The sequence below is a fragment of the Mirounga angustirostris genome, unplaced genomic scaffold, assembly GCF_029215605.1.
Source record: "Mirounga angustirostris isolate CCGP_5_RB_7025 unplaced genomic scaffold, mMirAng1.0.hap1 SCAF_11, whole genome shotgun sequence".
Lineage (NCBI taxonomy): Eukaryota > Metazoa > Chordata > Mammalia > Carnivora > Phocidae > Mirounga > Mirounga angustirostris.
Genome location: NW_026991719.1, coordinates 65,248,076 through 65,257,690, shown reverse-complemented (window position 1 = coordinate 65,257,690; position 9,615 = coordinate 65,248,076). Strand labels below are relative to the sequence as shown.

At 35.6% G+C, this 9,615-nt stretch overlaps 1 pseudogene; it reads left to right on the top strand.

Moving 5' to 3' along the window:
* The first annotated feature begins 632 nt into the window (after window positions 1-632).
* On the top strand, window positions 633-1,567 carry LOC123859960 (alpha-ketoglutarate-dependent dioxygenase FTO-like; annotated as a pseudogene).
* Window positions 1,568-9,615: the final 8,048 nt, after the last annotated feature.

The following is a 9,615-nucleotide window of genomic DNA, read 5'->3' as shown; positions in this document are numbered from 1 at the left end:
TGAAATAAGCCAGTCAGAGAAGGACAAATACCATGTGATTTCACTCACGTGTGGAATTTAAGAAACAAAACAGATGAATATAGGGGAAGTGAAGGAAAAATAAAATAAGTTGAAAACAGAGAGGAAAGGAAACCATAAGAGTCTCTTAACCCTAGGGAACCAACTGATTGTTGCTGGAGAGAATTCCTGTATCCATTCCAGCAAAACATGTCCTTCTTCCTTTATTGTGGTATGTGGGTGTGGTATGAAGTCATTAGGTGATGGGCATTAAGGAAGGTATTTCATGTAATGAGCACTGGGTGTTATATACAACTGATGAATCACTGAATTTTACATCTGAAACTAATAATATGGTATATGTTACCTAAATTGAATTTAAATAAAAAAATTAAAAAAGAGGAAAAAAACAAAAGAAAATTCAGAACAAAATTCTTTAAGCCTCTCTGGTTTTTGCAAAAATCTTTTTAATTACCAGGAGGGCAAAAGAAAAAACTGACCCTGGTTTTGATTCATCAGTAATCAATAAAGGAAAACACAGGGGTTTCTTTGCCGGTGCTATTGATTTCTCCATATGTTCTCAATAATAAGAAGAACCTTTTCAGAGCAGTGACGAACGTGACTGTAGCGGCACCATGAAGTGGACCCAGATTGCAGAGGAACGAGAGTGCAAAGCTAAGAAACAGGCTTCTTGAAGAGCTCAAAGATACTTGGCTTCCTTATCTGACCCCCAAGGATCATGAATTCTATTAGCAGTGGCAGCTGAAATATCCAAAACTGATTCTCCGACAAGCTGGCAGCAGAACCGAGGAGCTCCATAAAGTGTTGTGTAAGACTGATGAATCACAGACCTATACCTCTGAAACAAATAATACACTGTATGTTAATAATAATAATAAAAAAAAGCACTCTGACTTTTGAACTAGGAGGGAAAAAAAGAAGTGCAAGAAGCTTTCCTCATGCTGCACAAGCATGGCTGCTTCTTCTGGGATCTGGTTAGGATCCAAGGCAAAGATTTGCTCACTCTGGTATCTTGCCTCCTCATTGGCAACCTAGGTTGCACCTACAAGTACCTCAACACCAGACTCTTATGGTACCCTGGCCAGTGAAGGGCACTAGCCCAAAACACAAGGCTGGCATAGCAGCTGCCTGTCAGACCTTCCTCAAGCTCAATGACTACCTGCAGATAGAGACCATGCAGGCTTTGGAAGAACTCACTTGCAAAGAGATATCTGATATCGATGCCATGCCGGTGTGTATAGGTCCAGATTTCCCCAGGGTCTGGACGTTAAGAACAGAGCAGCATACAGTGTCACTTTGTTGAATTGCATGGGTCCCCAGAAAATGCCATACTTGAAAGAGGAGCCTTATTTTGGAAAATGGCCATTAGCTGGCATCATGATGAAAATCTGGTGGAACAGTTGGCGGTGGCCATGTACAGTTATAGCTGTGAAGGCCCAGAAGAGGAAAGTTAGGATGACCTTCAGCTGGAAGGCAGAGATCCTGATACTTGGCATGTTGGTTTTAAGATCTCGTGGGACATAGAGACTCCTGGCTTGGGAATACCCTTTCACCAGAAACTTTCTCTCAGCTATCACCATCACACCTCAAAATCCTCTACAAGCAAATGAGCAGGTACAAAGAAGAGGCAGTGATCTAACATGGGTTATTGGGAAGGATTGACAAATAAGGTCAATAAGAAACAATAGAAAATAATAGGGCAGTGCCTACAGGATAATGCATCTAGTATTTAGCCCTTAGATGAAAGCTCTGTTTTAAGCAATTTACATATATTTTATTTTAACCTCACAAATTCTGTTGAATAGGTATTATTGTTATCAACATTCTTTCTACTGTGATGAAATTGAGGCAGTGGAAAGTTAAATAAGTTTACCAAAGTTATACAGCTAGGTGATGTAACTAGAATTTGAAATGAGGCATTTTGCCTCGAGAGATGTTACTTCTAAGCACCATATTTCCACCCAGGTGTAAGCGAGTTTCTAGGAGACAAAAAAAAAAAAAAAAATTTTCTGGATGTTGTCTCATACGTTAGGTAAAACATGTCCTTCTTCCTTTATTGTTTGTACTTTATTGACATCATGGTTATCCTGAGTGACTTAAGGATAAGGCTATCACCTATGAATAGGTAAAATACAAATTGTTAGAAAATAAAACCGTGGAATGCAGCCCTTATCTTATGAAAAAAGAAACCACTCTCTCACTGGTCCTTGCTTTTTTAGGTCTGTTCTTAGAAGAGTATAGATATTCTTGGGGTGCTCCTTCATAGTATGTGTTAAAAAGATTTTGGTACCAGAATGTAGACCTTTAGCTACTTAAGAGGGTGCCCTCATGGAGGACTCCAAGGTAAATATGAGTAAGCCAGCTTTATCAAGTGTTACATTACAATGTATTTATTTCCTTCTTGTATTCCCTGGACTTTTGCAATGTCTTCAGTGTCCTAGTATTATGATAAATATGCTATTGGATATTAAAGAAAAAGATGTATGCCTATTGCTTTGTGCAAAATCCAAAAGTTGATGTAGGAGTCGCCATTATAAGATAAGTAAGTTGAGGCAGCAGTAATTAGTCAACCATTGGTAAAGGCAAGGAGGATATATTAATTTTTTTTACATTTTTAAAACTTTACCTTTATTTTTATTAAGGTAAATAGTTTTAAAGAGCCAAATAGTCAAATAGTCATATAACACTTATAATACAAAATAGTAGTCCACACTTTTGCCCCTACCACCTCTCAATTCCCGCTACCTAGAAGACACCGCTTACAACTTTTATATGTGTTCCTTCTGGTATTTGCTTTTCTATTTCTAAATGGCATGCTTATACAGCTATTTCTTATTATTTCAATTTTTGATTATCATGTAGAGACTCCTGACTATTACATTATAGAATTTGGCTTTTAACCTCACAAACTACACACACACATATACATACACATGCCCATAAGTGTGCTCACACATACAAGCACATTCTTAAGGAGGATATATTCAAACAAAAAATGGGGTTGTAAGATCAAGCTACCCCTTTCTAATGTTAAGATATGCTTTCCATTTCAACCTTGAAATATCTGGGTTTCCTCATCTTAGTTTCATTGTAATACCTACTCTGTTCTTTTATACCAAAATAATTAATCTTTGTTTTAAAGAATGAAGTTATAACTGAATATCTTCTGGCCACTGAATAAGCTCAAGGAACCCATATCATCTAACACCTAGTGTACCAGTAGACATAAAACATAGTTCCATGTTTGTGAAGAAAACTATTTGACACCTTTTGAGCCAGTAGAGAAATGTTGCCTCTGAAGTCATCTAGTATTGATGTATCAACTATACTTGACCACAAAATAAATGATGCAATATTTTTCCCTGGTTTTTGCAATGGCTGCCATGTTTATGTCCACCAATATAAGAATTCCATAACAAATGGTACTATAAACCAGCTTTCATGTTAACACGTTTCATACAACAATAAGCTGGAAGTGGTGAAGTAAAAAAAATATATATAAGCTTTGCAGCTAAATATAATTGATTTCTTTTTAAATTTAATTTTATTATGTTATGTTAATCACCATACATTACATCATTAGTTTTTGATGTAGTGTTCCAGGATTCATTGTTTGCATATAACACCCAGTGCTCCATTCAGTATGTGCTCTCTTTAATACCCATCACCAAGCTAACCTATCCCCCCACCCCCTCCCCTCTAGAACCCTCAGTTTGTTTCTCAGAGTCCATAGTCTCTCATGGTTCATCTCCCCCTCTGATTCCCCCCCTTCATTTTTCCCTTCCTACTATCTTCTTCTTTTTTTTTAATATATAATGTATTATTTGTTTCAGAGGTATAGATCTGTGATTCAATCCAACCTCAACATCTTACTAACTGTGTGAAATTGGTTAAGTTTCTTAGTCACGTGAGCCTTAAATTTCTTACCTATAAGTGAAATAATAGCATCTACCTCAAGATTATAAAAGGATTAAAGAAAATAATGCATATAAAGAATTTCATATAGTGTCTATCACACAATAGAGTCTAAAAATATTGGTCTCTATCCCAACATTTTGGTGCTATGACTGGTATGACCAGTTATTTTGCTTATTTTGGTTTCCAATTGTATGATATAGGTATTTAAAATGAGTTTAGCCTGAAGTAAGCATCCATCCCATTAATAAATAATTGGTGGCCTTCCAACTTTTACTTGCTTCTTTAATAAACCACACAACATCAGAAAACAATTATTCATAGTTTAGGCAGTAGAAAATCTATTATTCTGAGGGGTGAAAATATTAGCAAAGTCTCTGTTATTAAAAAGAATACTTTATCACTAATAACAGACAGCATTTCATCCCCAGAATGACTTTTTATAAGCTTATATATTATCATATAATTATAGTAATACCTTCCGTTAAGCATCTACAAAGGTTAATCAAAGCTCATTTAGTAGGGGGTGTTATCTGCCTTCAGTATTTTTGGTTTCTTGTGAAGTTTTTAGGAGAAATTTAGCCAAATATTTGTGAATAGTGTGTCCCCAGTTTTGTACAATATAATAAATCAATTAATGATAAAGTAATTCTCTTGATCAAGGGTTTTTCTTTTGGCCTTAGTGGAAGATTGGTGCTTTTTAATTTTTTTTCACTCAAGTATAATTAACATACAGTGTTATATTCATACAATATAAGGATTCATCAGTTCTGTACATTACTCAGTGCTCATCACAAGAAGTGTACTCTTTTAGAGAGTGAGAATGGATTGAAGGCACAACCTCAAATTCTTATGCATTTATGATAGTTCTAACTTCCCATCTTTATTAGTTATATATTAATAAGTAACAAAATACCCCAAAACTTAATGAACTAAAACAACAAATATTTATTTATTTATTTATTAAATATTTAATTAATTAATTTATTTGGGGGTTGCAGAGGGAGAGGGAAAAGCAGGCTCCCCACTGAGCAAGGAGCCAGATGCAGGGCTCAATCCCAGGACCCTGGGTTCATGAACTGAGCCAAAGGCAGACGTTTAACTGACTGAGCCACCCAGTTGCCCCCAAATATTTATTTTTTGCAATATCTGTGAGTTAGAAATTTGGAATTGACTTAGTTGGATGGTTTTGGTACAGGGTTTTTCATGAAGTTCATGTAAATATGTCAGTTTGGCCTATAGTCATCTGAAAGCTTGACTAGAGCTAAAGGCCCTACTACTAAGCTTATGCACATATCAGTTAGTAAAAAGTTACTTGTTTTTTCTGGCCCTTGACTGTAGGCTTTAGTTCCTTACAATGTGGTCTTTTCCTAATGACATGGCACTTGGCTTCACCAGAGAGAATAATTTAAGAGTAGGGTGAGCAATGTGGAAGATATGGTGTACAATTTTTAAAGATTTTATTTATTTATTTGACAGAGAGAGACACAGGGAGAGAGGGAACACAAGCAGGGGGAGTGGGAGAGGGAGAAGCAGGCTTCCCACGGAGAAGGAAGCCTGATGCAGGGCTCAATCCCAGGACCATGGGATCATGACCTGAGCCAAAGGCAGACGCCCAACAACTGAGCCACCCAGGTGCCCTGATACAGTGTATTTTTATGATCTTGTTTAGAAAACCTCAGCAAAAACTGAGAAACTTATACTTTCTATACATTTTAAAATATCTCTAGCAAATAATTAACAGGCCACTCAGCTAACCATGTAGAAACTTCAGTGCTACATGTGAAAAAGAATATAGCTTTAGCAGGACTAGTTCAAAAAAGCTACAAAACAAGCAAACAACAACAGTTAAACATTTTGGGGGGAAGGATAGAATCTGATTCAAGAGTCATTACATTACATTATTTAAAATTTCTACTTATCAAAAAAATATGATGGGGCGACTGGGTGGCTCAGTCGTAAAGCGTCTGCCTTTGGCTCAGATCATGATCCCAGGGTCCTGGGATCAAGTCCCACATCGGGCTCCCTGCTCTGCGGGAAGCCTGCTTCTCCCTCTCCCACTCCCCTTGCTTGTGTTCCCTCTTTCTCTGTGTCTCTCTGTGTCAAATAAATAAATAAATTCTTTAAAAAAAATGATACGTGCAAAAAAAAATAGTATGGTTCATACAGAAGAACAAAAATCACTAAGTAGAAACTGTTCCTGAGGAAGTTCTGACATTGGACTTACTAGATAAAACCTAAATCAGCTATTTTAATAGTTTATTAAAAAAAATAAAACAAAACCCTCCCCCAAACACATTATGTCTAGGGAACTAAAGGAAAGAATGATAACAGTATCTCACCAAATAAATAATACCAATAAAAAATAGAGATTTTTTAAAAGGACCTAAATAAGAATTCTGGAATTGAAAAGTACAATAACTGAAATTTAAAAACAAAATCACCAGAGGGGCTGGATAGCAGATTTGAGTAGGCATTAGGAAAAAAAATCAGTAAACTTAATAGTTCAGTTGAGATTATTTGAGTCAGAAAAACAGAAAGAAAAATGACAAAAAATAAAAGGAGCCTCAAAGACATGTGGAACACCATAATGCAAACCAACAGATAAATGATGAGAGTTCCAGAAGTACAGCAGGGAAGAAAAGATAGCTGAAGAAATAATGACCAATATTTCCCCCAAATTGATAACAAACATTAATTGACACAAAAGAAGTTTAGTGAATTCAGTAAGTTAAACTCAAAGAGATGCAAACCTAGACTCATCATAGTCAAATGTTTGAAAACCAAAAAGAAAGAGAGATTCTTGAAACCAGCAAGAGAGAAGCAAATCACCATGTATAAGGGATACACAATAAGATTAACAGCTGATTTTTTCATCATAATTCAGAGGTCGAAAGGTAGCAAAATGACATTCAAAGTGTTGAAAAATACTATCAACCAAGAATTCCATATTTAGTGAAACTATCTTTCAAAAATTATATATTTCTCTGATGATTAAAGATGTTGGGCACCCTTTCATCTACCTGTTGTCTATTTGGATGTTTTCTCTGGAAAGATGTCTACTAAGTTCCAATTTATATTTTTAATAGTTTTTTTTCCAATTGAATTGTATGAGTTTTTTTAATATATATGTTTTAGATATTAACCCTTTATCATAAATATGATTTACAAATATCTTCTCTGATTCAGCAGGTTGATTTTTCATTTTGTTGGTGGTTTCTTTTGCTATGCAGAAACTTTTTAGTTTGATGTAACCCCATTTGTTTATTTTACCTTTTATCAGGAAACTGGTACAAAATATATGGTTAAGACCAATGTTAAAAAGCTTACTGCCTATGTTTTCTTCTACAAGTTTTATCATTTCAGGTCTTAACACTAAAGTGTGTAATCCATTTTGATTGTTTTTAAATACAGTGTAAGGTAGTGGTTCAATTTTGTTTTCTGAATGTAGTTGTCCAGTTTTCTTAACACCATTTTTGAAATGACTGTATTTCTTCCATTTTATATTGTTGCTTCCTTTGTCACAGATTAATGGACCATATAAATATACTTTTTGTTTATAACTCCTTTTTCTCCTGAGTTAAAGAAAACTGCACAAATAGTAATTAAAGTAAAAAAAGACTTTAAGACAAAAATATTTAAAATGGAGAAAGATATATTATTACAATAAAAGGGGCTATTCATGAAGAAGATATAACAATTATAATTATCTATACACTTAACAACAGAATCCTAAAATAAATGATACAACACTTCCGGGAATTAAAGGCACAAATAGATAATTCAAATGTAGTAGTTGGAGATTTCAATACCTAACTTTTAATAATGGATAGAACAACTAGGTAGATGATAAATACAGAAGTAGAAGACTTGATCAGCACTATATACCAACTATATTTAACAGATGTCTATAAAACACTTCATCTTATAACTGCAGAATATACATTCTTCTCAAGTGTTCATGGACTATTTTATATGTTAGGTCCTAAAACAATCATCAATAATTTCAAAACTATAGAAATCATATGAAGTATCTTCTATAACCACAATGGAATGAAATCATAAATCAATAATAGAAGAAAATTTGGGAAATCCACAAGTATGTAGAAAAAAATACACATAAATAATCAACGTGTCAGAAAAGAACCTCAAATAAAATTTAAAAAATACATTGAAATAATTAAGATGAAATCACAACATAGAAAAATGGATAACATGCAATGAAAGTAGTGCTTAGAGAAAAAATTTAAAACATAATAAAAATGTCCACCTTAAGATATGAAGTAAAGAAGAGAAAACAAATTTGAATCAAAGAGAAAAAAATATAAAATATTAGAGTTTAAATAAACAAAGTAGAAAATAGCAAAGAATATTAAAATTAAAAAATCAGTAGTTGGTTCTTTGAAAAGACTAAAAAAAAGACAACAACAAATCTTTAATGAGATCAACAAAGAAGGAAATAGAAAACAGTTACTAAAGCCAGGAATGAGAGGGAACTTAGTACCAATATTATAGAAATAAAAAGGATTAAAAAAGACTATTTTAAACAATTATATGTCAAAAACTACTTAACCTAGATAATGGACAAATTTTTAGAAATACCCAAATTACCAAACTGACTTAAGAAGAAATAGAAAATCTGGGAGGAGCCTGGGAGATGGATGAGTAGGAGGACCCTAAGCTCACCTCTTCCCAAGCATACCACTAGATAACACTCACATCTGAGTAAATAACCCCAAAAATTATTCAAAGACTGACAGAGCAAACTTCATAACTAAAGGTAGAAAAGAGGCTACATCAAAGAAGGTAGGAAGGGCAAAGATGTGGTTTGGGAGCAAAATGAACCTTGGCTGTCTGTGGCCAGGAGGGAGACAGTGGATTGGAGAAGGGCAAGACTATCCTGCAGTGGAATCCCTCATGGGGAAGATGAATTCCCCATAACATTTGGTTTTGAAAATGAGAAGGGCCAAAGTTTGTGAGTTCTTACAACCAGCATGACTTATAGACGGGAATTTTAAGAATCAGTGGACTTGGCTCTGGGTGAGCCTTGAGGGCATTAGGAAGTTGAGTCCCCACCCTTAAGTAGACAGCAGGAAAAAAAAAAAAAAACAGGCAACAGAGATAGATACAGCATGGAAGCAGTAGTTTGAAAAATGCCAGGGGAATAGGGGAGAGAGAGTTACTTTCACATCTCCAACCATGGCCCAGAGAGGAAGGGATTGCAGGGAGACCCCTCCAGGAACAAAGAAGCAGGCAGATGCCAATTCCCTCCTCCACCTCGCAGAATAAACACATAGCTACCTGTGGAAACCAGCTCAGCACCCGCACATGTTACCTCAGTTGCTTACACTGAGCCCTGCTGCCCCCAAGCTTCAACAGATCCACACTTTCCAGTCACCCTTGCTTCAGTCTCCACACTGGAATCCCTTCAGCCAGAAGACCAGCACAAATGTCACCAAAGTTTGTCTCCTGATCCGTGCATTTTGCAGGACCTCAGTTCCAGCAGCAATGTGGCAATGGTGGCAGGAGGCCTCATTTCTCAAGCAGACCAGTGCACACCTTGTTGAAATGCATTCCACTTGGCCAGGAACCAAACACTGCCCACACAGGCAAAGAGCGACTCTGCAAACAACTGGACTGAAGGAAAAAGTGACCAGGACTCACCAGCATGGCACATACCAC